The following is a 27647-nucleotide window of genomic DNA, read 5'->3' on the forward strand; positions in this document are numbered from 1 at the left end:
TTTCTTCTGTGCATCAAAAATAATTAAAAATACTAAAAGTTTGTTTTGTTTGTGATCTATGTTGTTGATAAATACGAAATATGAAACCAAGTGTGACTGCATAGGCTCTAAATATGGTGCGTTTGAAGTTTACCTCTCTTGTCCCTCAAGCTTGGTCAACTTGGCATGGCAGTGGGGGACGTGTGCAGTCAGGCTGAGTGCTAAGGCCCGTGAGCCAGGGCATGTCCCTTAACCAGATTTCTTGACTGACCCTGTGTTACTGTATTCAGTTGGTTGGCACGAAGGGCACTGAGTAAGTCATTCCTGTCTACAGGATCGTAAGGTTTAGTAAAGTCGACGAAGGTTACTATAACATTTTTATTTTTCACATCCAAATCTGTCCTGCTTCTTTATTTATATCATCCATACATCTTCCATTATGTCATTCTATAGCTCTTTCCTTATCACAAGATCTCCTACACAAAATCTCATTCGTCAGTCCTCTGTAATTTTGTCCTGCTATGCCGTGGCGCATATCCTTTTTAGTTTCCTGACAGGCACTATCACGTGCTCTATGGCTGTCTTTTCTTTTATCCATTTTTTGTTTTTATTTGCCTCGTTTTTTGACTCAACACACATATTTTAATTACTTGTTGGGTAACCCTCAATTCTGAAACTGTCATGTAAGACTCATGTCTTACTTCCATATGTTATTACTTTGAGTATTCACTGGTTGCACACATTCTGAATACAGCATTCAATTTCTCAAATGATCTCCAAGTCATTTTACCCTCCCATTTATATTTCTTAAGAGTCCCTACACTATTGTTTCGAACTGTCCAAGTATACAGATTCTTCAGATGTTTCTGTTATTTCAAGATTAATCTTTACCACTCCCCTTTCAGTATACTGTTTATAAATAAGTATATAACAACAAATAAATAATGATTATACATTATTTTGGTCTTCAAGCCTACTGTCATATTTGCTCTATTCAGTTCCTCTATCATTTGCAGAAGTTCTTCTTGAACAAAAAAAGTCATCTGCAAAGTGAATGTGGTTCATATAAGATCCGTTTATGTACGAGTATATTCATTCTCTGTACCAGCTTGAGCGATCGAAAATCTCTTTCAAGACCGCATAAAATAGTTTTGGTGAACTGGAGCCCCTTAGTTTAATTTTAGTCTCAGTTCAAAATTTTTCATTGTCTTTGTGTAACGAAAGTGTAATATCTATGAACGACATAAAATCATCGTACATGTCTGCAATCATTATCAATAGTCAATACAATTGTCTGTTTTGATCGTTACTTTTATTTTAATTTTTTTTAATATGTACATTAAAGCGTTTGAGCCACAGCCATCAACAGAGTCACATTTACAACGAATCACAGTCATGACACAAGTGTACATGTAAACTTATGTGATATAGTGTATCGAAATTTAAAATGTGGTTCTGATGGTGGCTGTGGCTGAAACGTGGTTACGGGTATATTTAAAAAAAATAAAAATACAAATAGAGATCAAGAGTGTCAGTTATGTTGAGTAATGGGTAAGATGGCATATCACTTTGAAGTGTGATATCAGTCTTTTAAGATATGTCTACCTTGCTGCTGTCTTATGTTGTCTCTCCAAATTGGTTACATTTTAGTGCTGATCGATCGTCAGAAACTAGCTCATCAAAGAGAATTACGTTCTGTAGTATATTAGCAAGACAAAACTGTAGTAGAGAGGCAGAGAAGAACAAATATTAGTGCAGTTGTATTTTCTCTTCATTTTCATGCTATATATACAGAGTAAATAAGCAAAGCCAATGATAGCACATTTTAATACTACTTGGAGGACCTATTAAATCTGTAGTGTAGAAACAATCGACTTTTTTAAGACATTCTTCATCTTTTGCGTATCATGTTAGAGTTTGTTGGTGCCAGGTTAGCACACAATTCCAATTTTTTTTGTCTGTTAAGGGTTAGCAATGTGTAGGGACAGTTTATTCTTTTGCATTTCATGGGAAATGTCCATGTTATATGTAAAATATATGAGGTGGCGATAGGTAATGCTAATATAGTATTACTGAATTTTCAGAACTTTTGTGAGAGATATGTAAGAAACTTCCTGGCAGATTAAAACTGTGTACCGGACCGAGACTCGAACTCGGGACCTTTGCCTTTCGTGGGCAAGTGCTCTACCAACTGAGCTACCCAAGCACGACTCACGCCTCGTCCTCACAGCTTTACTTCTGCCAGTGCCTCGTCTCCTACCTTCCAAACTTTACAGAAGCTCTCCTGCGAACCTTGCAGAGCTAACACTCCTGAAAGAAAGGTTATTGCGGAGACATGGCTTGGCCACAGCCTGGGGGATGTTTCCAGAATTAGATTTTCACTCTTCAGCGGAGTGTGCGCTGATATGAAACTTCCTGTCGGATTAAAACTGTGTGCCGGACCGAAACTCGAACTCGGGACCTTTACCTTTCGCAGGCAAGCCTCTGTAAAGTTTGGAAGGTAGGAGACGAGGTACTGGCAGAAGTAAATCTGTGAGGACGTGGCGTGAGTCGTGCTTGCGTAGCTCAGTTGGTAGAGCACTTGCCCGCGAAAGACAAAGGTCTCGAGCTCGAATTTCGGTCCGGCACACAGTTTTAATCTGCTAGGAAGTTTCATATCAGCGCATACTCCACTGCAGAGTGAAAATCTCCTTCTAGAGATATGTAAGCACAGAATATCTCAGTGTTGCATCAGGATCTTAGCTCGCTAGTTTAAGGGTATATTTCTTCTTTGAATAATGATTGTGTTTCTATTCACCATTTAGTTGCTAGAATAGCTTTGTCAATTCGTTTATTTTCTATAGCAGTGACAAAATTTTAAGTTTTTGCGCTAGTCAAATGAAACTGTGGTTTCTTCATTACATTAACTGAATGTTGTCGGGTATACACTGACGGGAAAAAAATGGTAACTCCAAAAGATAATTAATGTTGAATAATGAAAGTTCGGGAATACATTTGTCTAAATAGCACATTTAAGTGATTAACATTGCAAGATCACAGATTAATGTAAGCGCGAGATTAGACATTACAAATGCTAAATGCTGGTACATTAATAACCAGTGCAACCGCCAGAGTGTTGAATGCAAGCGTGGAAATACGCGTGTATTGTGTTGTACAGGTACTGGATGTCAGTTTGTGGGAAGGAGGTCCATGCCTATTGCACTTGGTCGCTCAGTAAAGAGACGGATAATACGGCTTATGGATGGGGTTGGAGTTGTCGTCCGGTGATGTCCCATATGTGCTCGATAGGAGACAGATTTGGTGATTGGGCAGATCAGGGCACAATGTCGACACTCTGTTGAGCATGTTGGGTCACAACAGCAGTATGTGGGCGAGAGTTATCTTGTTGGGAAGCACCCCCTGGAATGCTCTTCACGAAACACCAAATCTACTTGCAAATTAGTAGTCATTGTGTGTGGGATGACCACGAGAGTGTTTCTTCTGTCATACGAAATCGGGCCACAGGCCATAAACTCCAGGTGTAGGTCCAGTGTGTCTAGCAAGGAGACAGACTGTTTGTAGGCCTCCATCTGGCCTCCTCCCAACCAATTCATGGCCATCACTGGCACTGAGGCTGAATCAGCTTTCATTAGGAAACACAGCAGTCCTCCAAGAGGCTCCAATGAGCTCTCGCTTGAGACCACTGAAGTCGCAAATGGCGGTGTAATGTCAACTGCTGATCAAATTGCTGCTACAGATGCAGTACGACGCGCCAGAGCGACATGCCGAACACGATGGCCTACCCTCTCAGTGGTGTCAGGTAGCTGTCTGGAGTCTGGTCTTCTACAGACTGTACATTTCCATGACCACTGCTGCCAAGTATCATGTACAGTGGCTCCATTTCTGCCAAGTCTTTATGCAATACCACAGCAGGAATGTCCAACTTGTAGCACTATTACACGACCCCATTAAAACCCAATTAGGTGCTGATAATGGCCTCTTTGTCGCCTTGAAGGCATTCTTGACTAACATCACCTCACCACATCCAATGTTAAAGGCAAGTAACGCTCACACCCATTACAGCGTGTATTGAAAGCATACATGATTTTCATCTACAAAGTGGTGCTACTATCGCCATTCTAATGCGACCAGCTCGAAATTTGAATAGACGTCACGTTTCAGACGTAGAAACACACCTACCAACTTTCGTTGATGTCGAACTCCTTCTTGGTTCCGCGATTTTTTTTTCTGTCTGTGTATTAGCCAACTTTCAGTTACTCAGTTTAGTATATGTCGACTATCCGCAAGTAACTTTTGCTGTAAACTCTGAAACCACAGATCGACGCCATATGCCTGCTGTGGTTTTGGTAGGTGTCTCTGCTGACATTCTTTGACGTGAGTGTAGCATCAGCCAATGAGGAGCCAGGGCGTTCAGATGCTAGGCATGCTTTCCAAGTTTTAAACGAGGACATTCTTGTTCATACTATATTTTTCGAGGCTGCGTTAGAGTGGAGGTGTATTTTGCTTACAGTGTGTGTTACAGCATGTTACTAAATGTGGCAGCACTGAAGTATGCTGAGAAGGAGAAAAGTAAAAGCGGCAGTGGGTTTATACTAGCAAAATTCTAGCTGAATTTAAAAAGCTCCTCTCATTCAACTATTATTGATCAAAAATGTTTCTGTACAACAAAATTTTTGCTGAGTCATACTGGATTAGCGAGATTTTTCTAGGCACTGATGTTGATGCACAGCAGAGTGGCATCATAATTACAGTCAGGTGAGCCATATTCCATCCTATTTGTGAACTACATTTGATTCGTGATTAGGTTTAGTAAGACAGTATTTCAGTCACCAAACAGGTTTCGCATATTACATGTTGTTTCAAATATAGGTGTTGAGTGGCTTTGTTTGAGGCACCACTTGTCCCATGTGACCTCAGACAGTCTGTCCTGCATAAGATTCTTGTACTCTTAAGATCAAATAACATGTAAACTAAAATGAAATCTCTCATATTTATTTCAGATTCTTTACTTCTATCAGTTTTATTAAATTAAGTACAAATTTTACAAGACAGTAGCAGTGTATAGCAATGAAGCCTTACATTCATGCTTTGTGTAGAAGTAAGTAAATAAATAAATATTCTCCTATGCTTCAGCCCAATGTTCTGTTCAAAGTAGTCTGTCTTCTCTTCTACTTTTAAACAAGTCATACTTCCTTGATGTATTTCCTTTATTCTTCTCATAGTCCTCCAATTCTTATTTTCTGAGGAGTTTTCCAGATCTTGCATCATTTACCTGCTCATTGTCCACGAACACCACTACTAAAGCCTTTCCATGTTCATAGTGTCTCTTTTGGAGTTGAGTTGCACTCAAAATTTGATCCACGTTCCTGATCTGAATCCAAATTTCCCCTTTCATTTCTTCGCTAATCTATTGTACTCCCTTTTCCAGCGTCTTCTGAGATACATTGACCATATGACATATCAAAGTAACTATCCTAAAATATTGATGCAGATTAAGAATATTTTAACTCAGACAAACTATCAAGGTCCTGCATCAGACCATCTTTTAGACCAAAAGGAGGAAACCACGTAGCAAGTGCTTACAATTCTAATCCACAACTGTCATATGTTTTGAAGTTACAAGCAGAGCATCACACAGTGTAGCAAGTAAGTCCTTATAAAAAAATATTTCTGTTCTGCATTGTCACAGTTTCAATGCCAAGTGTAACATATAAAACATACCTATACCTTAATAAACTGTCTATGGGTACCAGTTATGTCTGTTAACATAACACGTGTACTAGTGATGCTTCATAATTTAACTAATGATTGCGTGCCCCAAATTTTACATTATTATTTATTCACTATTTGGCAAGAATTATGTTTACAATTGTTGAAAAACAGCAAGAACAACAATTTGAAAAAATATATGGGTAATTGATACAACATAACCAGTCTATCAAAGTTTTTAGTTGTACTGTATAACTCTTCTAAATGAGTTGGAGGAAGTGTAAGTATACTGTACAGAATGGATTACCATATCACTGCAAGTTAACAAATGCAACACAATGTATGTACTGTATAAAATGCAATGTATATCATTGTAAGTTAACAAATGCAACAAAGTAATTCAACTACACTGTCTGCCAAAGTGATTACAAACTGTGCAGTTTTTTTTAATAAACAAAAAGATTCTCCACGGATCTCTACATCACTATCAGAAACATGAATCTCAAAGTATTGATTCACATTGGATAGCTGTATTCACAAAGAGTTAAAGTAAAGTAAGTGCATGAATGAACTGATGAGGCCCATTGCCAGCAATTACAGTCACATAAATGCATCAAAGTGCTAAGTCGCATTGCATACCAATGAGTGTTCTCTTCTTGTTACACAGTGTGAAATAAAGATATTGTCATGTGTATTCACAAACATCTCTATGTCATCTTGTGGTTATACACTTACATACAACAAATCAGTAAAAGTTTCCAAAATATTACATTTTTTCTGAAATCTACTTTTCCCCACACAGTGTCATATGTATATACACTACACAAAATAAAATAGCTGTATCATTCTTGGTTAACAAATTAACAAATGAATTCTACTTTGTTTGCTACACACTAATGCAAACACATTACTAAACAGTATATTTTTTTGTAATGTTTGTACAAGCGACTGTGCAGGGTTGCACAGACAAGTCAGTGTGACCACTGATTGTGTTACAGATTGTCTGTGAGTGTGCATAGACGATTTAGTTATTTGAAACAGGTAGATATAAGCAGATCAGATACTGACATACAATGTGATTTAACACTTACTTGCAGTTATCTGATTGTAAGTGTAAGCTACTGACATCAGTACATTATTGAGCACTGCTTTATTTTAACTTGTTATGTATACATATATAAAGTATGAATCATACTTTGAGGCAGGTGTTATCTGATAAGGATGTGGATGTCCATAGGCAATCGCTTTGTTTATAACAAAATAACATAGTTTGCAATCAGACTTTGGTGGACAGGGTAGTTGAATTACAGGGTAGTTGAAATACTCTGTAACGTTTGTTAACTTGTAACGACACAGCATTGCATTTTATGCAGCACACATACACTTAAGTTATTTTAACTTTTCTAGAACGAGTTATATTGTACCATTAAAAAAATCTGATATACTAGTTATCTTGCAAATTGTATATGTTGTTTTACTACTATAGATTACAGATAAATGTTTCGAATTATTTTATTGATCTCATTCAATAATTTGAAAATGTAATTAGTGCTACATGGTGAACAAATAATAAATTGCAGCTTCTTGCGTGCAGTCATTAGTCGTATTATGGAGCATTTGGCATATCTGATATGTTGACTGCAGTCTAATACAGTCATGACACACTCTGAAGCGAAAGTTGTTACCGTTTGACAACTGGAACGACGCTAGCGCTTCAAGCGGTCAGAAAGCAGACTGTCACATGCTTCTTAAGGATAATATTTGATTTTAATTATTTTATGCTTAATTAACGAAATGGTTGTTATATTTTTAGGCCCCTGAGTTAGTCAATATACCAAGAGACATGAATTATCGTGAAATGCAGATAAAAACAGGGAAAACACATTGATTCAATGACATAAGCTACAACTTATTCATGAAAAAATACTTTCGAATATATTCTCAGCTTATTACGCTGCAAGCAAGAGAATATAAACACATACTTCATGTATGAGAAGTATATATTACTGCTGTTATCATAAGCACTTCCCTTGACACTTAAATTTTTTTTCGAATTTAATGATTTTCCCGTTCTTACACTTCTAAGCTAAGCTGTTTTTGGTAAGTACTTTCTTGTGACTATGTTTGATGCTCTACATGCAACATCTATACTTATTATGGCTATGGATTAGAATTGAACACACTTGTTATCTGATTTTCACCTTTTGGTGTAGAAGAGCTGGAAATGGTCTGATCGATTTCCAAAGGCTGTTGCCATCATTGTAAGGTAATACAGCTGCAAACTATACAATGCAATTCTTAACTCTCCAGGGACACCTACACAAAACAATTTTGAGGTAGTTTCTGCAACCCTCCTTAAAAACTGACACTGTGACTCTCTTTTTCCATGCTTCAGGTGTCCTTTCTTTCAATACTGTTCTCTTGAACTCCAAAAAGCAAGCTTCCCTCCCCAGCTCTAAATTTACTTCATCCAGTCCTGATGCGTTTCCTCTTTTCGTGGTCTTTATCGATTCCTCTATTTCTGTCAATGTTAGGTTCATCTCGACGTCCATTCGCCATATCCGATTTAGAAAAATAACAAAAAGCTAAAAATGGATGGCCAGACAGGTATTAAACAGCCACCTACATTACTAAACCACTATCTCAGTACATCGAACCGACGCACATTTGCATGCTGCCTGTGTAAAGGTTAATAAGCGCAACAAGAACTTAACCTTACGTGTTTCATGTAAATAGTGATCGGATTTAAACATTTAAAGTGCTGATATAATCTGCTCATTAAGAGGTATAATCTTATGTGAAAAGTTCAACACAGTAAGATAATTATGACAGTTATAAACTGTGTATATATCTTGAGGAAGCGTAATTCCCAAGCACAGCCTATATTCATCTAGTATTTGAGAATCAGTGCACTTAATAACTTACAGCAAATTTTACATATAATTTCAAGTCTTTACGAAACCTTTTCTCGTTGACACCACAGACAAAATGCTCCTAGGAAAAAGTTTATCGCTTACTACAGTATAAGGTATGACGTTTTAATTTTTTTGCTTCATTAGTATTAATTGTATTCGCAACACATTTTGGAGACAGTCTCCTCATATAGCACTGAATGCAGAATTATATCACTGTACGAGACATGGCTCAGGACTCGATGCCATAAAAATTGAGATGCGTGAAGAAGTAGCTTTTGCTTAAACGAAGGGCAAATCACCCAGTATATAATCATCGAGTACTTGATAATTAGAGCACTTAGCGACTTTCAAAAAATTTTCAACATAATTTCAAATCTTTTCTAAACTTTTTCTTGTATACATTCTTAACTTCAAATAAAAATACATTAAACCTCTCAGTACCAGCTGGGGAGGAGTGGACTCTTTCTGTCCACCTTTTGAAAATAACGTAATCTAGTCTCGTATCTTCTATTTTAAAAATTTGAAAAAAAATATTTATTATTTTTAATGATTTCTTCTACATGATTATATAATTTTCAAAGTTATTCAGTGAAACTTAACCTAAAAATTTAAGGCTTAGTAGTGGTGCGGCTTTTCAAAACAAATGTTGCATTCGAATTCTCGGTTTCAGGACCCTTCGTACACGTCACATATGTTAGAAAGTATGCTGTAAATAAAAGTCAATGATAAGTAACGAAATTTGTATTTTTTAAAAATTTTTTGAGGTGGTCATTAAGTCGTCTTCCCTCCAGGGATTCCCATTTGAGTTCCAGAAGCATGTCTGTAACACTTACGTTTTCTTCCAACCGACCGGTAACAACTCGAGCCGCCCGCTTCTGAATTGCTTCGATGTCTTCCTTCAATTCAATCTGGTAAGGATCCTAAACACCCGAGCAGTACTCAAGAATAGGTCGCACCAGCGCCCTATATGCGGTTTCCTTTACAAGTGAACCACTCTTCCCTAAAATTCTCCCACTAAACCGAAGTCTTCCCAACCACAGTTTCCAAATGCTCATTCCGCCTCCTATCGCTTTGCAACGTTATGCCCAGATAAGTAAACGACTTGCCCGTGTCAATCAGGTCACTAGTAATTCTGTATCCGAACATTGCAGGTTTGTTCTTCTACTCATCCGCATTAGCTTACATTTTTCCACATTTAGGACTAACCGCAATTTATAACACCAACTGGAAATTTTGTGTAAGTCGTCTTGTACCTTCCTACAGTCACTCGACTTCGACACCTTACCGTAGATCGCGTCATCATCAGCAAACAACCGCAGACTGCTGCCCACCCTGTCCACCAAATCATTTTTGTATATAGAGAACAACAGCGGTTCTGTCACACTCCCCTCGGGCACTCCTGGTGGTAGTCTTGCCTCTGATGAACACTCGCCGTCGCCGTCGAGGACACGTTACTGGGTTCTATTACACAGGCCAACGATGGAAAAACTTTTTTGCGGAAAATACCATATTCTTATGTTTTTAGGGTGGGAAATCCAAATATGATATTTAAAAAACTGTATCACCCACCATTTCTTCACATTTTTCACTTAAATTTATTAAATTAAGAAATTTTTAATGAATTTAACAGCTTTTATATAGTTACAATAATTTAAGAAGGAGGTGCAATGAATGTAGATGACGTTGGTAGCACTGCTGTTAAACATTTGCTGGCAAAAAAAGGTCGTTTCCATTTTTGTGTGTTTTGTTTACTGTCAGCCTAACCTCACTTTCCTGTTTCCTGTACATGTGTTCAGTACAGTGTCTTGTAAAAACTCTGCTGACAGTTTTTGTTATATTTGTGGTGAATTTGTGATTTAAAAACACCAAAGAAACATTACAGACTTTGTGAAAAAGGTTTATCTATCATACTTTGGATCTAAACTTGGTGATCAAGATAAATCTTTGGCGCCGCACAAGGCACATTATGTGTGTGTTGAAGATCTAAGAAAATGGTCCAAAAGGAGAAAATGCCTTTAGATTTGCTGTGGAAAACTGGCATGTGAGGGAGTCTTTAAAACTTGGTGAGAAGAAAATTCTACGCAAAAACATTGTAGATCCGAAACACGTACTCCTACCAACTCCACAAATAAAGTTAGGCCTAACGAAACAGTTTGTAAAGGCTTTGTCTAAAGATGGACCATGTTTTAAGTATCTCTGCCAAAAGTTTCCATACCTTTCAGAAGTTAAACTAAAAGAAAGCTTCTTTGTCGGACTTGACATTAGAAAATTGATGTTCGATGTTAACTTTGAATCCACAATTACCTTAAAGGGGAGAGAAGCATGAGTGTCACTCAAGCAAGTCTTTACGAAGTTCTTAGAACATGAAAAAGACCCAGAACATGTTTCTATTACAGCTACAAAGTTAAAGAAGCTTGAAACCTTAGGATGTTTAATGAGTCTAAAGGTTCACTTTTTGAACAGTCACCTTGATTACTTCCCGGATAATATGGGAAATGTTAGTGAGGAGCAAGTACAGTGTTTTCACCAGGAAATTAAAGTGATGAAAAAACGCTTCAAGGCCGCTGGAACACCAACATGATGGGGGACCACTGTTGGCCAATTCACCGAGAAGTTCAGCAAGCGACTCATCGCAGAAAAAGCCATACAAGAAGCTTCAAAGAAAAAAGAGAAAGAAAATACAAACCAATTCCAGATGACAAGTGAACCCTCTATTAACACATATCATTGTTTTAAGCAGCTTGTTGTAAATACAAACCATGCTTATGTTGTAACAAAGAGTTTCATTAATTTCCCCGTTTATCATTTACCATAGGATTTTTATACTACATAATAAAATACATATTGCTCGAAAACTATGGCTGATACAAAAAAACTAAGATTAGATTTGGATTCGGCTCATAAAAATCTGTAAAGAGCAGATATCAAAGTAAAAAAGTTTTTCAAAAAAATTTTTCGTTGGCCTGTGTTATTTGAGGCACCGTGTCAAATGCTTTCTGGAAATCTAGAAATGAATTTGACCGTTTAGGTTTGAGTTTTTGTGTTTTTATTTTATTTTAGGACTGGGGATGATCAATTTGTGATTGAAATCTATACGCAGTAACAAAAAAACTGTTTCAAATTACCCGAACAATGTTGGAGTTTCCCTTGTTTGCAGTACTTGTTGTGTGGTCATGGTGCACAAACTCCCTAATAGAACCCAATCCCGAAAGAGGAAGTGTTTCGACGTCTAGACGTCTACGAATCGGCCACCACTATGCTCTGCAAATGAAGTCAGTTACAGACTGCAGCGAACATGATGTCGGTGCTGATGTGGTCCCCCTCTCACTGGCGGCACCCAGCTTACGCAAGATCGTTTTCCCGAGCGATTTCGCTACCCTAGCGAGAGCGTGCCGAAGCGACGTCGCGTTGCCGCAAGGCTGCCGGCTGGGCCGCGGCGTTCTGCTCCGGTAGCCGCTGTCTATCCGGAGTGGCCTCCATCCTGCAAAGGGGGACTCGCGAGCTGTCTTGCATGGTGTGCGGTGCGGCTGTTTCACTGCTGTCTTCCGACTAACATCGAAAGTCTGCCCTGATGCGAAGTGCACTGCTGCAAAACAATCACTGAAGCTCCAGAGAAACTGGTATAGGCATGTGTACTCAAATACGGAGACATGTAAACAGGCAGAATACGGCACTGAGGTCGGTAACGCCTATATAAGACAACAAGTGTCTGGCGCAGTTGTTATATCGGTTACTGCTGTTACAATGGCAAGTTATCAAGATTTAAGTGAGCTTGAACGTGGTGTCATAGTCGGTGCACGAGCGATGGGACAATCTCCGAGGTAGCGATGAAGTGGGATTTTTCCCGTATGACCATTTCGCGGGCGTACCGTGAATATCAGGAATCCGCTTAAAACATAAAATCTCCGACATCGTTGCTGCCGGAAAAATATCCTACTACAACGGGACCAACGACGACTAAAGAGAATCGTTCAACACGATAGAAGTGCAATCCTTCTGCAGATTGGTGCAGATTTCAGTGCTGAGCGATCGACAAGTGTCAGCGTGTCAACCATTCAACGAAATGTCATCGAAGGCCCACTTGTGTATCCTTGATGACTGCATGGGCCTTTCAACACCGCAGTAGACCTAGCTATGTTTATGGTAATATCTCTTTTACATTCTATACCCGCTCCTGTAGAAAAGTTAGTAATGATGAAAAAATACATGTATGGATGAAAGGACTTGGTGTACTTGCTGAAAATGTAACTGTAACTGGAGATATTACTTTGTATTACAATTATTAATAAAGTGTGATCCTTGACCTCTGTAACCGTTAGACGTACATCGCGAATCGGGGGCTCAAGGATGCAACAGTTTGAAAATTTTCGAAAACATAGTGTCACGCTGCCCGTTGAGCGCCTAGCTAGTCGGTGACGCAACCCGCCCGACTTGGCTCTGCGCTTGGCCGGCGCACCAGGGTACTCGCGCTGCTAGAGTCACTACAGCACGCGTTCGGGATAACTCCCGCCTGCTGGTGCCTGCAGAGTCTAAGTCCGTTATCAGCGCATTACGTAATCAAGGTCACTCTCTCTCTATATATAATCGGGCAGTTCACGCCAGCGGAAACATTCCGCTGTGAGCTCTATCTGCAACCACAATGATACGGCTAGATACGATTCTGACAGGGAACACGTACGTAAGCATCCTGTCCGATCACTGCATCCATTCACGTCCACTGTGCATTTCGACGGGCTTGGTCAGTCCCAGCAGGACAGTGCGGCACCCTACACGTCCAGAATTGCTAGAGTGGCTCCAGGAAAGCTCCTCTGAGTTTAAACACTGCCGCTGGTCACCAGACTCCCCAGGCATGAACATTATTGAGCATATCTGGGATGCCTTGCAACGTGTTGGCCTCCACCCCCTTGTACTCTTACGGATTTATGGACAGCCCTGCAGGATTCATGACGTCAGTTCCCTTCAGCACTACTTCAGACAGTAGTTGAGTCCATGACAGATCGTGTTGAGACACTTCTGCGTGCTCGCGGGTGCCCTGCATGATATTAGGCAGGTGTACCAGTTTCTTTGCTTCTTCAGTTTATAATAACCTCAAGGACCGTGTTCATTGCCGCCAGAGTACAATCTGTGCGTACTAAGGGGCAATTGCGGCTGTTGTGTAAAGGCACAAAAGCACGTGAACACCCTAACTTTTGACACCTTGCGGATTTATTGGTTACTTTTCTTTGTTAAAAGTAATGTAAATACGATAATGTGAAATACACAGCACTAAATCTACCACGCTGTGCTACACTGCTTCCTATGGACTCGGTGAAATTTGACATCGGGATGGCGAGCACATCTTCACTTGTGCACGTTTTAAGGAGCTTCTGCGCATGCACTACTAGCGTGACGTAACTGCCATACAGGCCAGATACATGCGACTTGATAAACAATGTGCACGGTTCACAGTGTGCATTGCTAGCCCTTACCACCCAGCTACAGGTTTATGTCAATGCCACAAGGTGGTAGCACACTACAGTAGACTTCCATCTACGTTTCCTTTGCAAATCGCACTAGGTGCTAGCACACTCCACAAATAAGTCAATTCACTTACTGTATAGTAAAACTAGATCGGGCATAAGTATATGTTATAATCATACTAGTAGGAAAACCTGTTTTATGCGATTCTGGTTAAGTTTTGGACTATATCATGGTGTAATCCTTATGAGGCGATGCGAACCATAAAGCATATCACCGTCGATTGTTAGACTGTAGCATTTATTCAAGCTTCTGACACCTGCTGATCTTATGGTGGATCAGGTTTATCTGTACTGTAGGCCCACATGGTACATATATCTTAACATTCACGAAAAGCTGTGTCACTGGTTTCTCTATTATTCACTTAAATACGGCTGGTTGAAGGCGGTGGGCTTTTGGATTTTATGGTTCTCAACGCCTCATTTGTATTCTAGTCAAGTAATCTTGTTGGTAGATAGCATTACTCGTTTAATAATTTCCAAGAACGGCAGTTTGTGTTTGGAGTTGGTTGATAGCCTTCAGGAATCGGCTTTCCTGTGCAGTGTCAACATTAACTTGTTGAATCTGTATTAAGCTCTAACAGAAAAATTATCAGGAAAAGTTAGCCGCAAAGGAAGTAGGGCCTCGCAGACCAGATCAGTTATCCGACAAAGTGACGAAATCGAATAAGCCTGTCTACAAACGAACAAGCATAAGTAGCCGTGTGTGTGTGCAAGGTAAGAATGCCTGATTTTCAGCCTGGAAGCTAATTCGTTAGCTAATACATGAACTACGGATCCTTTAGATTTGTCTGCAAAAATGAAACAGCACGAAAACTCCTAGTCACTCAAAAATGCGAAACGGAGAGTAGCAAAAGCTTAAACATTATTTCGTTCTTGCCATACGCTTTACTTATTTATGTACAAACCAACAAAATTCGACAAAAACAATTCTTCCTTTTTCAGACAATTTATCAAGTCATGCATATTATTATTTTTATTATTATTATTTTAGATTATTCCCATTTAAGGGAGCGTTTGAACTTGAATTCCTTTATGATTATTGTTTATGTTTTTTCTGAGCCCAAATTTTCATCATGTGTTCACTGTATTGTTTCTTTCGCTCCGCTGTCCATTTGCATCCTGGTCTCTTCTGTGTTGTGGTGTCAAATTTATGTTTTTTGATGATGTTCCTGAATTCAGTTCTATTTTCTGCATCGTTTACTGTTATGTGTGCTTGTCTGAGGTCCTCTTCAACTTCTTTTATCCATTTTGTTTTTCCCCTGCCTGAGTTAATGACTTTAAGAATTCGCTTTGAAATTCTGTTTTCATTCATCCTGTGGATATGTCCGTAGAACTGCATTCTTCTTTTCCTTATTGTATCCGTAATCTTGTCTGTGTATTTATATAATTCTGATGTTGGTCTCTTCTTCCAGATTCCTTGCTCTTGTATCGGGCCAAAAATTTTCCTGAGAATTTTTCTTTCTTGTTTCTCTAGTTCTTTGATTTTAGTTTGTCCACCTATTTGTGTTGTTTCAGATGCATACAGTGCCTCCGGAAGCACTACAGTGTTGTAGTGCCTCAATTTTGCGTTAATTGATATGGACTTTTTGTTATAATAGTTCCACATGAGTTTATATGCTTTCTGTAGTTTTTTTATTCTTTCCTCATTGGCCTTTAGGTTGATCCCTGATGGCTGGATGATTTCTCCCAGGTACTTAAAATGTGGTACTTGTACGATTTTCCCATGGGTTGTCACAATAGGCAATTTGCCTTGTGGCACTCTTTCTATGTACTGGGTTTTCTCATATGAGATTTGCAGGCCAGTTCTTTGTGCAATTTCGTGTAACTTCTCTATTGCGTTAATGGCTTCTTTTCTATTATTTGTGAGGATTGCAAGGTCATCCGCAAAAGCTAAATACTACACATTGAATCTACTATCTTTTCTAATGCCAATTTGGATTCCTTTGACTTCTTTTCCCATGTCCTAATAATTTTTTCAAGAATTATATTAAAGAGTAATGGTGAAAGTCCGTCACCCTGTCGCACTTCAGTTTGGATTTCAAATGGTTCCGAGATATCCCCCATAAATTTAACCTTGAAGACTGTGTCAGTTAATGTTTCCCGAATGATTGCTCTTCTCTTTCTGTCAATGCTGAATTCTTCCAGTGTCTTGCAGAGCGCTACTCTGTCTATTGAGTCGTAGGCCTTTTTAAAATCTACAAACGTAACCACTGTGTTTCGGGTGTATCTCATCCGGAGAATCATTTTCAGATTCCAGATCTGCTCTATGCATGATCGTCCCTTGCGAAAAGCAGCCTGGTATTCTTCTATTTGTGGGTCAGCTTGTTCTTCTAATGAGAACTTTTGATAGGATTTTATATGTGACCGGTACGAGTGAGATACCCCTGTAATTATTTGGTTCAGTTTTGTCTCCTTTTTTGTGGAGTGGATGGATGAGTGCGCATTTCCATTCAGAAGGGATCTGTTCTGTTTCCCAAATGTTTAATACGATTTTGTGAATTTTTCCTGTTAATCTTTCATCATTTAGTTTCCATAGTTCTGCAATAATTCCATCTTCTCCTGGGGCTCTATTGTTTTTCAGTGTCTTGATAATTTCTACTATTTCGTTGATGGTTGGCGGTCTAGCGTCATGATTTGGTGTAGACGTCTCTTAGTGAATATCCTCTGTAGGTCTTTCGCAGTTGAGAAGATTGTTGAAATAGTCTGCGAGGATTTGGCAGTTATTCTTCATGTTAGTTTCTAGTGATCCATCCGGTTTCTTGAAGCAAAGATTGGGTGGCTGGTATCCTGCAATATGTTCTTTAAACGTCTTATAAAAATTCCTGGTGTTGTTCTTCTTAAAGGCTTGTTCTATCTCATCTAGTCGCCGTTTGTCATAATTTATTTCTTCCTTCCGAATAGTTTTCGATGTTTGTTTCCGGATTACTAGAAATTGTTGCCATTTTCTGATGTTTTGTGATTACTGAAGTTTTTCCAGGTGGTGGTGGTGGTTAGTGTTTAACGTCCCGTCGACAACGAGGTCATTAGAGACGGAGCGCAAGCTCGGGTTAGGGGAGGATGGGGAAGGAAATCGGCCGTGCCCTTTCAAAGGAACCATCCCGGCATTTTGCCTGAAGCGATTTAGGGAAATCACGGAAAACCTAAATCAGGATGGCTGGAGACGGGATTGAACCGTCGTCCTCCCGAATGCGAGTCCAGTGTGCTAACCACTGCGCCACCTCGCTCGGTGTTTTTCCAGGCATTGGTCATTTCTTCTATTGCTTGGTCACATATTATATTCCACCACCTGTGTTTTCTCCTTCTCGGGGGTTGCCCCAATTTCATCGTGGATTTGAGGACGTCCACAGGTTCTGTCCAGTTTGTGGTGTTTGTCTGACTAATTTCCTGTAAGATTCCTTGTTGAGTTTTATGTATTCGGGGTCTGGTCCCAGCACTTTGTTTAGTTTTGGCTTTTTTCTATTGGGTTGTAATCTGGTCTTTATCTGTAGAAGATGGTGGTCTGAGTCAAAAAATCCTCTTCTCGTTTTCACATTCAGAATTTCTGCTGTGTTACTCTTGGATATGGCCACATGGCCTATCTGGAATTCACCCAACATTCTGTTGGGCGACTTTCAAGTATACAGTTTCTTGTTGGGTTTTTTGAATTGTGTTGACATAATTACGAGGCCGAAATTTTCGCAAAAGCTTATCAATCTTTCCCCATTCTTGTTAGTTCTCTTGTGGGCTGTATGGATTCCGGTGATTTTCCTGTATTTTTTCTCTTTACCTAATTGTGCGTTAAAGTCGCCTAACAAGATTATTACATGGTGTTTGGCAATTTTGTTTGTCGTCTCTTCAAGGTCATTCCAGAAGTCATCCACTTTCTGGCGGTTCTTGTTGTTATAGTTATTTGTGGGTGCGTGTGCGTTGATCGAGGTATATGCTTTGTTGGCCGATTTGACGGAGAGCGTTGATATACGTTCTGAGGCAGACTGGAAGTCAATGACTGAGTCTCTGATAGATTGGTGGACTGCAAATGCTGTGCCAAACTGTCTGAGTCCTTTCTCATTAGTTTTAACTGCTGATTTTCCTTTGTAGATCCTGTAGTTGTCTGTATCAAAATGGTTTTCGTCCGTAAATCGTGTTTCCTGGATTGCAAGGCTTTTGATCTGGAATTTTTGCAGCACGTCTGTAAGTTGTTTGATCTTGCCCAGTTTGAAAAGAGTATTAGTATTAAGTGTACCGATGGAGTGTCTTTGTTTTGTGTGTAATAATTTGGACGTCGTCTGGTTCTCAACCTTAGGCGTAACATGATGCTCCTGATCCCCCGGAATCCGATGACCAGGTAAAGCCAGCCTTGCGACTGGTGCCCGGGGTAGTGGATTCATTCCTTGTGTTATCATCATGTTTGGTTTTCAAGTTGAAAACTAACTTGGTGGTGGTCCTTCAGAGGAAAGATCACGAGGAATACGACTTGATTGTTGAGATCAAGAAGGTTGCTGCAGCCGCACCATCTAGGCGAACAGACGCTGACCCCTAACCGCTGGATACCAGGCAGACGTTTCGGTTGATAGTTTTGGTCCACCCCGGGTATTTTATTTCCCCAGTACCCTCCATATCTGGAGAGCATTCCCCTATCCGCCACCTGGGGAGGCGCCCGATGGGAGACTATCAACTCCACACGGGATTATTATTTTTATTATTATCATTGCTGTTATTATTGTTATGTTATTATTATTGTTATTATTATTATTATTTACAGTGGCTGAAGTTGTTTCAGTATGTTGACAATCACTGTTATGCAGCAGATGCTATTAATTTCGCACTCCCATATTTATCCGAATTTAAAAATTTGGGAACACCCAGAATGTATATCTACGAGCCGCCGTTACTGAGGGGTTGTAGTGTTAGTGACTCATTTAATACTGTCATCGACGACCAGATGACTCTGTGAAGGCCTGTCTATGCGTCCTCTGTTTTGATTCTGCAGGTAGTAACTGTGCAGAGTTTAGACGTGAACAATGCTTGCAACATTCATCCTAGGGTACAAATGGCTTGGTTCAAATGGCTCTGAGCACTATGGGACTTAACTGCTCAGGTCATCAGTCCCCTAGAACTTAGAACTACTTAAACCTAACTAACCCAAGGACATCACACACATCAATGGCCGAGGCAGGATTCGAACCTGCGACCGTAGCGGTCTCGCAGCTCGAAACTGTAGCGCCTAGAATCGCACGGGCACTCCGGCCGGCTCCTAGGGTACAACCACGCCCCGACTACGACTGCTTACTCCTGTCGAATAGATTCAATTACCTGAAGGGGTTCGCGTTGTGAGGCTTCAGTGAGCTGGATGGAAGTATCAAAGGACAACTGCACGTGATGGCACAACATATCGATGTTTTCAGCAGTGGTGTGTGGAGCATTCCCACACCTGTAGACCAGGTTCTGGACGTCGGCATAGTACAGACATTATATGTAAATTGAAGGCGGAAACGGAAAGGAAGGAAAGAAAAGGGAGGGGATGACTGCTATCAGCTGCATCGGGGCGTAACGCGGAATCAGCGGCGACGAGTGAATATTTGTACTGGACCGGGCCTCGAACCCGGTATCTCCTACTTACTAGGCAGGTGCGTCAACCACTGCGCCAGGCGGTACACACCGTTATCACAACTGCGCGGACTACCTCGGCACACCTCACGACCGATTCACACTCCCATTGAGCGCCATCTCTCTGCAGCTCTGTCCATTTCCTTCATATTCGCTACTCTGAGACTCTCACAGGATTTCAGACGCATTTGTGTGTCCGAAGAAGGTGGATCGCTCCCAGCTAGCCGTATTAATTACGTGAATGCGTGGTATCTGTTCTCTCTGACATGTTCAAAAGAGCGGACACCATGGAGTCTGCCTAGGTGGGCAATGGATGCACCTCCTTCAGTGCGAATGCACACTTACGCTTGACTTCCTGCTGTAATCTCACGCTAGCCACCATGAACGACATGGACAGGGTCTGCGGACTAGGACACCAGTGTGGGAATGTGGATAGGCCAAGAGGCGGGCCGAATATTCCGCGCAGTTGCGATAACGCTGTGTACCGCTTGGAGCAGAAGATCCCGGGTTTGATTCCCGGTCCAGCACACTTGTTGACTCGTCGCCACTGATTCCGCGTAATGTCTCAGTGCAGCTGATAGCAGTCATCCCCTCCCTTTTCTTTGCTTTCTTTCCCTCTCCGCCTTCAATTTACATATAATGTATCACAGCCGCCGATTCTGCATGGTGTCTGTTCTTTCGGATATGTCCGAAAGGACGGACACCATGCACTCATATAAATAGTGCAGACGCACGACAAGAACGACTCATTAGGCTAGCAGAGTTGGCTGACAGAACAACATCCAGAGAAGAAATATGGGCACATGTTGCACATGAAGTGCCACCAAGAACCATAGCAAACCGTCTGCTTGCAGCTGGATTAAGATCATGAGTGCCACTGGCACCATGCAGTTGTGCACTATCAAATTTACGTACACGCCTGCACAATCTGACATGTCAAAGCGCAATCCAAGAAATTAGCAAGGTTATTTACAGAGATGATGAACCATTTTTTTTTTAATTTTAAGGTATTACAGTAACTAGCGCGCTCATTTTCTCCTAACAACCACGTGGCGCGAACGCAACATTAAAAACAGAAAACATTTGAATCAAGCAAATAACTACATGAAAATTACTACTAAAGCCTATGATTCATGATACTGACCCACCCTCTTTACTCCTTTTATCACAAAAAAGCTTACAGGATGCACTGATTGTACCACACGAATAAGGTGCGCCAAAAATGCGCTAAACAGTAGATCACGCAAGAAAATTCCCTAAAGAAATTTTATTAAGCAACTTAGAGTACTCCTTCACCTATACCGCCATATTCCCAAACGTTTTACGCCAATATCTATCAACTTTGCTGCTTCTTACCGTATTCACCGAGGAGCACCACTACGTCTTCGTCCGCTCTTCCGCGCGTCCCAGCCAGCAGTTCTCCAACATGGCTCCTGGCCAGACTCAACGTCCTTTGCACCCATTGGCTGATGGACCAGCCTGCGCCTCTGCACTCCATCGATCTGATCTTTTCCGGGTCTTAACAGCCGTCCCTGCTCTGAACCTTGCTAGTTTCTTCTGTGAAAAGCCAACTGCTGCTTCCTACTATCTTTGGACCAATCTACATCTTTCTATAGCCCATTTCATCCATTCTCATGCACACATACACGCAAGGAAAACAGAAAGGACTAGGAAGTGTGACACAATGTGCAATTTATCAAGTAAAACGCCTATATTGCCCCATTTCTATGTCCAGTGGTTGCGGTATTGAATAAATATGTCGCAAGAGAGTTTAGGCCAACCACTGGTTCCGCTTCAGTACTACCCTCTAGGTTGAAACTGTGCACATTCTATCAATGGCTGCATGGTACCGCACGTATTAGACCGGTGTCTCTGTAGCAAAGTATGACTGAATAAATAGTCTCTAGGATGAGAAACATGCATATCCGGACGTAAGTTTATTGGGCCCTTTTCGTTCCGTATCCTCTCGTCGATCAATCCATAGAGTTTCTACACGCTGAAAAAAATCACCCTGTATGGACTAAATGGAATGTCGCTTATAGACGCGGTAAAATGGTGCCAATCAGTAGACCCAGGACACACAGACGTGAGTGATGCTGGTCTGCAAGTCGACAACTTGCAGCGTGCAGTTTCCATCCGAGCTGAAAGAAGATCTGAGAGGAAAGAGATCTTTCAACGACGAGAACGTTCACACTGCGGTTCTCGAATGGCTCCGCCAACAAAGCGCGGATTTCTGTCACCGAGGAGCTCAACGATTGACAGAATGTTCCGATCGTAGTCTACAAAGCCTTTGCGGCTGTGTTAAAAATAGTGTCACGCGTCAAACTATCAATTATCTGCATGACTTTGAAGTGTCCTGCTTACAACAAACCAAGATTTATGGCAACTTCCTGGGTTAACCGAGGGCTGCGATACCAGTTTTTTCTCAGTATTGTTTATGTTGATTTTCGACTGCAAAGTATGATATTCATATTTTCCAAATACACTCATGCTCATAAATTAAGGGTAATTGCAAAATGTGGTGCCACACAACGTGGCACTACACAAAACTGGCGCTGATAACATAGGCACATAGGGAACACATACGACACAGATCTGTATGTCCACAGTACTGATGATAAGTTGAGAAAACCGTCCCGAAACAAATGTGCTACAAAACGCCACTGTTTACTGCACATGTAACCCGACATCAATATGGGATATGATCACCATGCACACGTACACAAGCCGCACAACGGGTTGGCATATTCTGGACCAGGTGGTCGAGCAGCTCCTGGGGTATAGCCTCCCATTCTTGCACCAGTGCCTGCTGAAGCTCCCGAAATGCCCTAGGGGTTTGAAGACGTGCAGTGATATGTCAATCGAGAGCATCCCAGGCATGCTCGATGGGGTTTAGGTCTGGAGAACAGGCAGGCCACTCCATTCACCTCATATCTTCTGATTCAAGGTACTCCTCCATCAGAAGATGGGACCCACTGCAGCCCTGAAAAGGCGGATATACTGATGTAAAATGATGTCCCGGTACACCTGACCTGTTACAGTTCCTCTGTCAAAGACATGAAGGGGTGTACGTGAAACCAATCATAATCCCACACCACACCATCAAACCACGACCTCCATACAGGTCCCTTTCAAGGACATTAAGGGGTTGGTATCTGGTTCCTGGTTCACGCCAGATGAAAACCCGGCGAGAATGACTGTTCAGACTATACCTTTCCTCGTCGGTGAACATAACCTGGGACCACTGTTCCAATGACCATGTACTGTGTACTTGACACCAGGTTTTACGGGCTCTCCCGTGACCAGGGTCAGTGGAATGCACCTTGGAGGTCTCCGGGCGAATAAACCATGCCTGTTCAGTCGTCTGTAGACTGTGTGTCTGGAGACAACTGTTCCAGTGGCTGCGGTAAGGTCCCGAGCAAGGCTACCTGCAGTACTCCGTGGCCGTCTGCGGGCACTGATGGTGAGATATCGGTCTTCTTGTGGTGTTGTACACTGTGGACGTCCAGTACTGTAGCGTCTGGACACGTTTCCTGTCTGATTTAATCGTTGCCATAATCTTGAGATCACACTCTGTGACACATGGAGGGCCCGTATTACAACCTTTGCTACGGCCTGCTGTGTTTGACCAGCCTCCAGTCGCCCTAGTATTCTACCCCTCATAACGTCATCAATATGTGTTCTTTGAGCCATTTTCAACACACAGTCACCATTAGCACGTCTGAAAACGTCTGCACACTTACTCGCTGCACCGTACTCTGACAAGCACCAACACACCTCTGCGTATGTGGACTGCTCCCAGGGCCACAGTGCGACGACCGCAGGTCAAATGCACCGCATGGTCATAACACAAGGTGATTTAAACCCACAAACCGCCCACTAGAGCGTTGGTTCACCATGTGTCAGCATTATCGTTAATTTAGGAGCATGAGTGTAGATACTCTACAGAATGGTGCATTTGCGGAATCTTCTATCTTTCCAAATTTGTACATAAACTAATAATAATTTTGCATGTTTGTGTGAGATAATGTTGTGCTACGAAAATAAGTTACAAAAAATCCACAAATATTTTAGGTATTTTCCAAAGTATTATTTACCAACTTGTTAACGATTCTTATTCATTCACTAAACAGAAAATTAAATTAATGGTTCAAATACGCACTTAACTCTTCACAAATACATTCACAGTATAGAAAATGTAAATATTTATTACCTTATATAAGTAGTGCGTAAGATAATTTCAAAGGTTTTATTCCATAACTATTTAAAATAATTAATACTACTGTTTTTATTCTTACATTTTTGTTAACTTGAGAAGATGCAGTTTTTTTAAAATTGTTCACTTACCTAAAAACAGGAAGTCAATGTAATTACTGTATTAATTTGAAGCACTACCGTTTTTAGAATATACTAGAAGCTAATGCTCTAATATACAGAACTGAATCCGCGCCACAGCATTCAGTCGTAGGACAGTCGTTGTTGAGACGCCATCTAGCATCTGACCTGTTGCAGCCTTGCTCCAAGAGCCTGTTCTTTGTTCCAGTCTGTAGTTGCACCAAGTATGTGCGTGATTTGTCTCTTCTTTGTATGAGTTATCTGTAAAATTTTGCTACCGTGAAAAGCGTTACGCTTATGTAGGAGCCTTCGCAGTTTTTTTACAACAAAGCGAAATGTTCACTACAACCTCGTAAAGTGAAATTGAGGAAAGGCGTCTTTAGTATGAAAGCAAAAACCCTGGACCTCTCCTCCAGCTCTAGAAAATAGAGACGACGAGCCTGAAATTTGGAACTGCAACAAAGTCGAGTATTAGTTCTACTCGCATTATCATTTTCCTATGAAATTTAGTTTTGTGTTGCCTGTTTCCTGCCTTGTTAAGAATGTACTGTATTAGTAGTGTCTAATGTTAGATTACGTGATTCAGATTCATGATTGCAAGAGTTAAAGGGTGACATCATATGCAGCGCTCAGTAAAAGTTATTTTGCGTCCCACAATAATAAGTAAATCATTTTTCGAAGTCCCCTAACACCTGTCTGGCTGTTCTACTCACGGTACGTTGCAGAAAAAATTTTCTTTTCATAGTGTTCTGTGTTGCACTTTGACAAGTATCAACACTCCTGGGTCTTCTTTATCCCGAATAAAGCTGAGGTATTTTATAAAGTGGTTCACATATTTGTGTGCCAATATGGAAAATGTGCTTGTCTTTCTGAACCCTCCTTACTAGAATCGTTGCAGTATGTACAATAAAGCTAAGTTCAGATGACAAAAATATGACACACGTTTCCAAATCCCGCGTTTAGACATCTATAAATCAACTCATTACTGATCATACGATCACTAGTTGATGGAAATAAAATCTCTAGACGTAGACGAACGCTCGATGACGCGTTGTTAAGAAGATAGACGACACCCTTGTGCTATCTAGTTGGCCTCTCGCTTCCGTCGTGACCAGAAGGTATTTTATGAGTGTTTCTGTCATTTATTTAGTTTTTTGGAGGGGAACGTTGCGGAAAGTGAATGAAACCAAAGGCTAGGATATTGACATTGAGCTACTAATTGACAGAGTAGAAAAAAAGTCCAGCATTTTGGAATGTAGTGTCAGAATAGAACAAAAATGTAGTTTTGTGGCTGTGAGCTTGAGAAGAATTGGTTTTGATCTCCTGCCAGGGAAATGATTAAAAGAAAAATATAGGTAAGAGAAACTTTATGGTACCAAGTACACTTCCGTTCATACCGTACGATCTGCATGTTCATTAACAAAATGGTTGGTAAAGTTAGCCCTAACGTTACCCGCTGATGAAGTGGGTCGTCCATTTTGGGTAGCATTTATACTTGTGAGATTTTCTTTTAGGATGTCTTCCTGCTTAAATCATTTCTCATCTTTTACAATGTGGTCGGCACAATCCACGCTGACATCTAATGGTCGTTGTACTATTTTCCGCTTAGCACACGCTTTACCAAAAGTACACTCAATATACCTACTGCTAAAGTTTAACGATTGCTTTCTATCTTTGTTTTCGTAAGTTAGATGATTTCCACTGTAGGGTGTAATTAAATCTTCCACCAGCGCAAATGCTTCATCAGCTACAATCACGTAAGCAAGTACCATGCCGTGGCTCTTTTTTGTGTGTATCCAAATATGTTTCAGTAACTTTTTCATATAGCATGGAATATCTGAAAATTGATGACTCCCTGTCTTTCTAAAAGCGCGAAGGCCAACTTAGATAAAGTGACAGTCAGTCATAGTGCCCCCAACCGTACTAAAAACACGTGTTTATAGATGCGGGGGCTATTCGGAAAGGAAGCTCCGATTGGTCGCGTAATGGAAACCTCATTGAAAATCAAAAATATTTTATTTAGAACAGTTTGCTACACCTCAAGACTACTCCTCCGCATAACCGCCGCTCCGACTGAGACATTTGTCGTACCTTTGTGCCGAATTTCCAGTAGCCTCGTCACAGAAGACTGCGACCTGTGCTTTCCACCAATTCTCTACACTGGACTGCAGTTCTTTGTCTGTGCCAAATTATTGTCTTCATAGCCAGCAGTTCATGTGAGCAGCATGGGAGCAAAGTCTGGGCTGTATGTTGGGCTATCAGACGCCTCCCATCGAAAATGCTGCAGGGGCGTCCTCATTGCCCCTGGAGTATGCAGCGGAGAATTGTCATGAAGAAGGAAATCCATGACAGTTACGTTAAGTGGGCTGCATGAAATCAGGCGAAACCTCTCTGTGGGCACCCGTATTTGGCGGGAGACACTATTGTTCTAGGCAGCTTTATGTGTTCATTGTGTGCTAAGAACTGAAAAGAGTGAAGCGACGCGATCGACAGACGTACTAGAGACACTGCCCAGCATATCTATGCAAAGCTTCATCGAATTCTCACTGTGGTTTTCAACTTGCAATCTATCGGACCTTATTTCCCGAATAGCCTCCGTACCTCCGTATAAGAAACTTCAATGTTCTGGATTTGTATTCTCTTTACCACTTACAGGTCCAATGCAGGGGAGAAAATTGCGTATTGTTCAAATCATGAAGATATTTCAGTCAATTTTTCTTTATCTGGCGTTAGTATTACGCTGCGTTTTTATGTCATCTAGATAACTTTGCATATTTGATGAATCATCCCAAATATCGTCGATTTTCCAATTTTATATGAAAATAGTAGCTTCTAACAATACCACCTCTTGCAAAGTGGGTTAGAAATCAGATTAACAATGTTGCTCACGTAGCATATGTTCGCTTTATCGGGCAACATTAAAGTTATTGACTGTGGATGGTATCGTCAGAGTGGAAATAATGAAGTCACTGTAAAAAAGTCATTAATTTTGGCCCTTATCTTGAATGGATTCCCACGTAGATTTCGCCGAAGTTGTTATGGCTCATCTTGTTGATTCTAGGGTGATCCCACTTTGACTGTTAGAAGGTCCAGATCTGTATTTTAGCAATATTTGAAAACCTAACAAATGCGTTTTTCAGGAAATTCTTAAGGATCAAACAATCCCAGATCAGAACAATGGTATGGTAGAAATAATTTTTGACTTGGTGTTCACGATCCACACTTTTATTAAACTTCTTGTAAATTCACGTATACTTCTTCTTAATTGTCACATCATCAAGAAAACAGTTTTGTATCAATCTTCATATATTTAATTTCCATTTTAACCAAACACAAGACTTGACTGTTCTTTTATAAAGCGCAATAACAACTTATATTCTGCAAAATGAAATAAAGACTGCTCTGTGCGCATTCGCGCCAAAACGGTTACAAGTAAGTCAAAGATTATGACAGTCTCACAGAAATGAATACACACAAGAACCATATCACTGTAATATATCGATACATCGGTGTACCTATACATTAATAAAACCAAATGTGAATATAGTCACAAAAATATGTCTGTTACTTCGCAGAAAAATAGTACGATATTACTGGTATCGAG

At 40.6% G+C, this 27647-nt stretch overlaps 1 protein-coding gene across 1 annotated transcript in view; it reads left to right on the forward strand.

Moving 5' to 3' along the window:
- The window catches only part of LOC124551772 (dentin sialophosphoprotein-like), a 151377-nt gene that overhangs the window by 38062 nt on the left and 85668 nt on the right, over positions 1 to 27647 (forward strand). The gene's annotated exons all lie outside the window — the stretch shown is intronic.

Source organism: Schistocerca americana, chromosome 1 (genome assembly GCF_021461395.2).
Source record: "Schistocerca americana isolate TAMUIC-IGC-003095 chromosome 1, iqSchAmer2.1, whole genome shotgun sequence".
Lineage (NCBI taxonomy): Eukaryota > Metazoa > Arthropoda > Insecta > Orthoptera > Acrididae > Schistocerca > Schistocerca americana.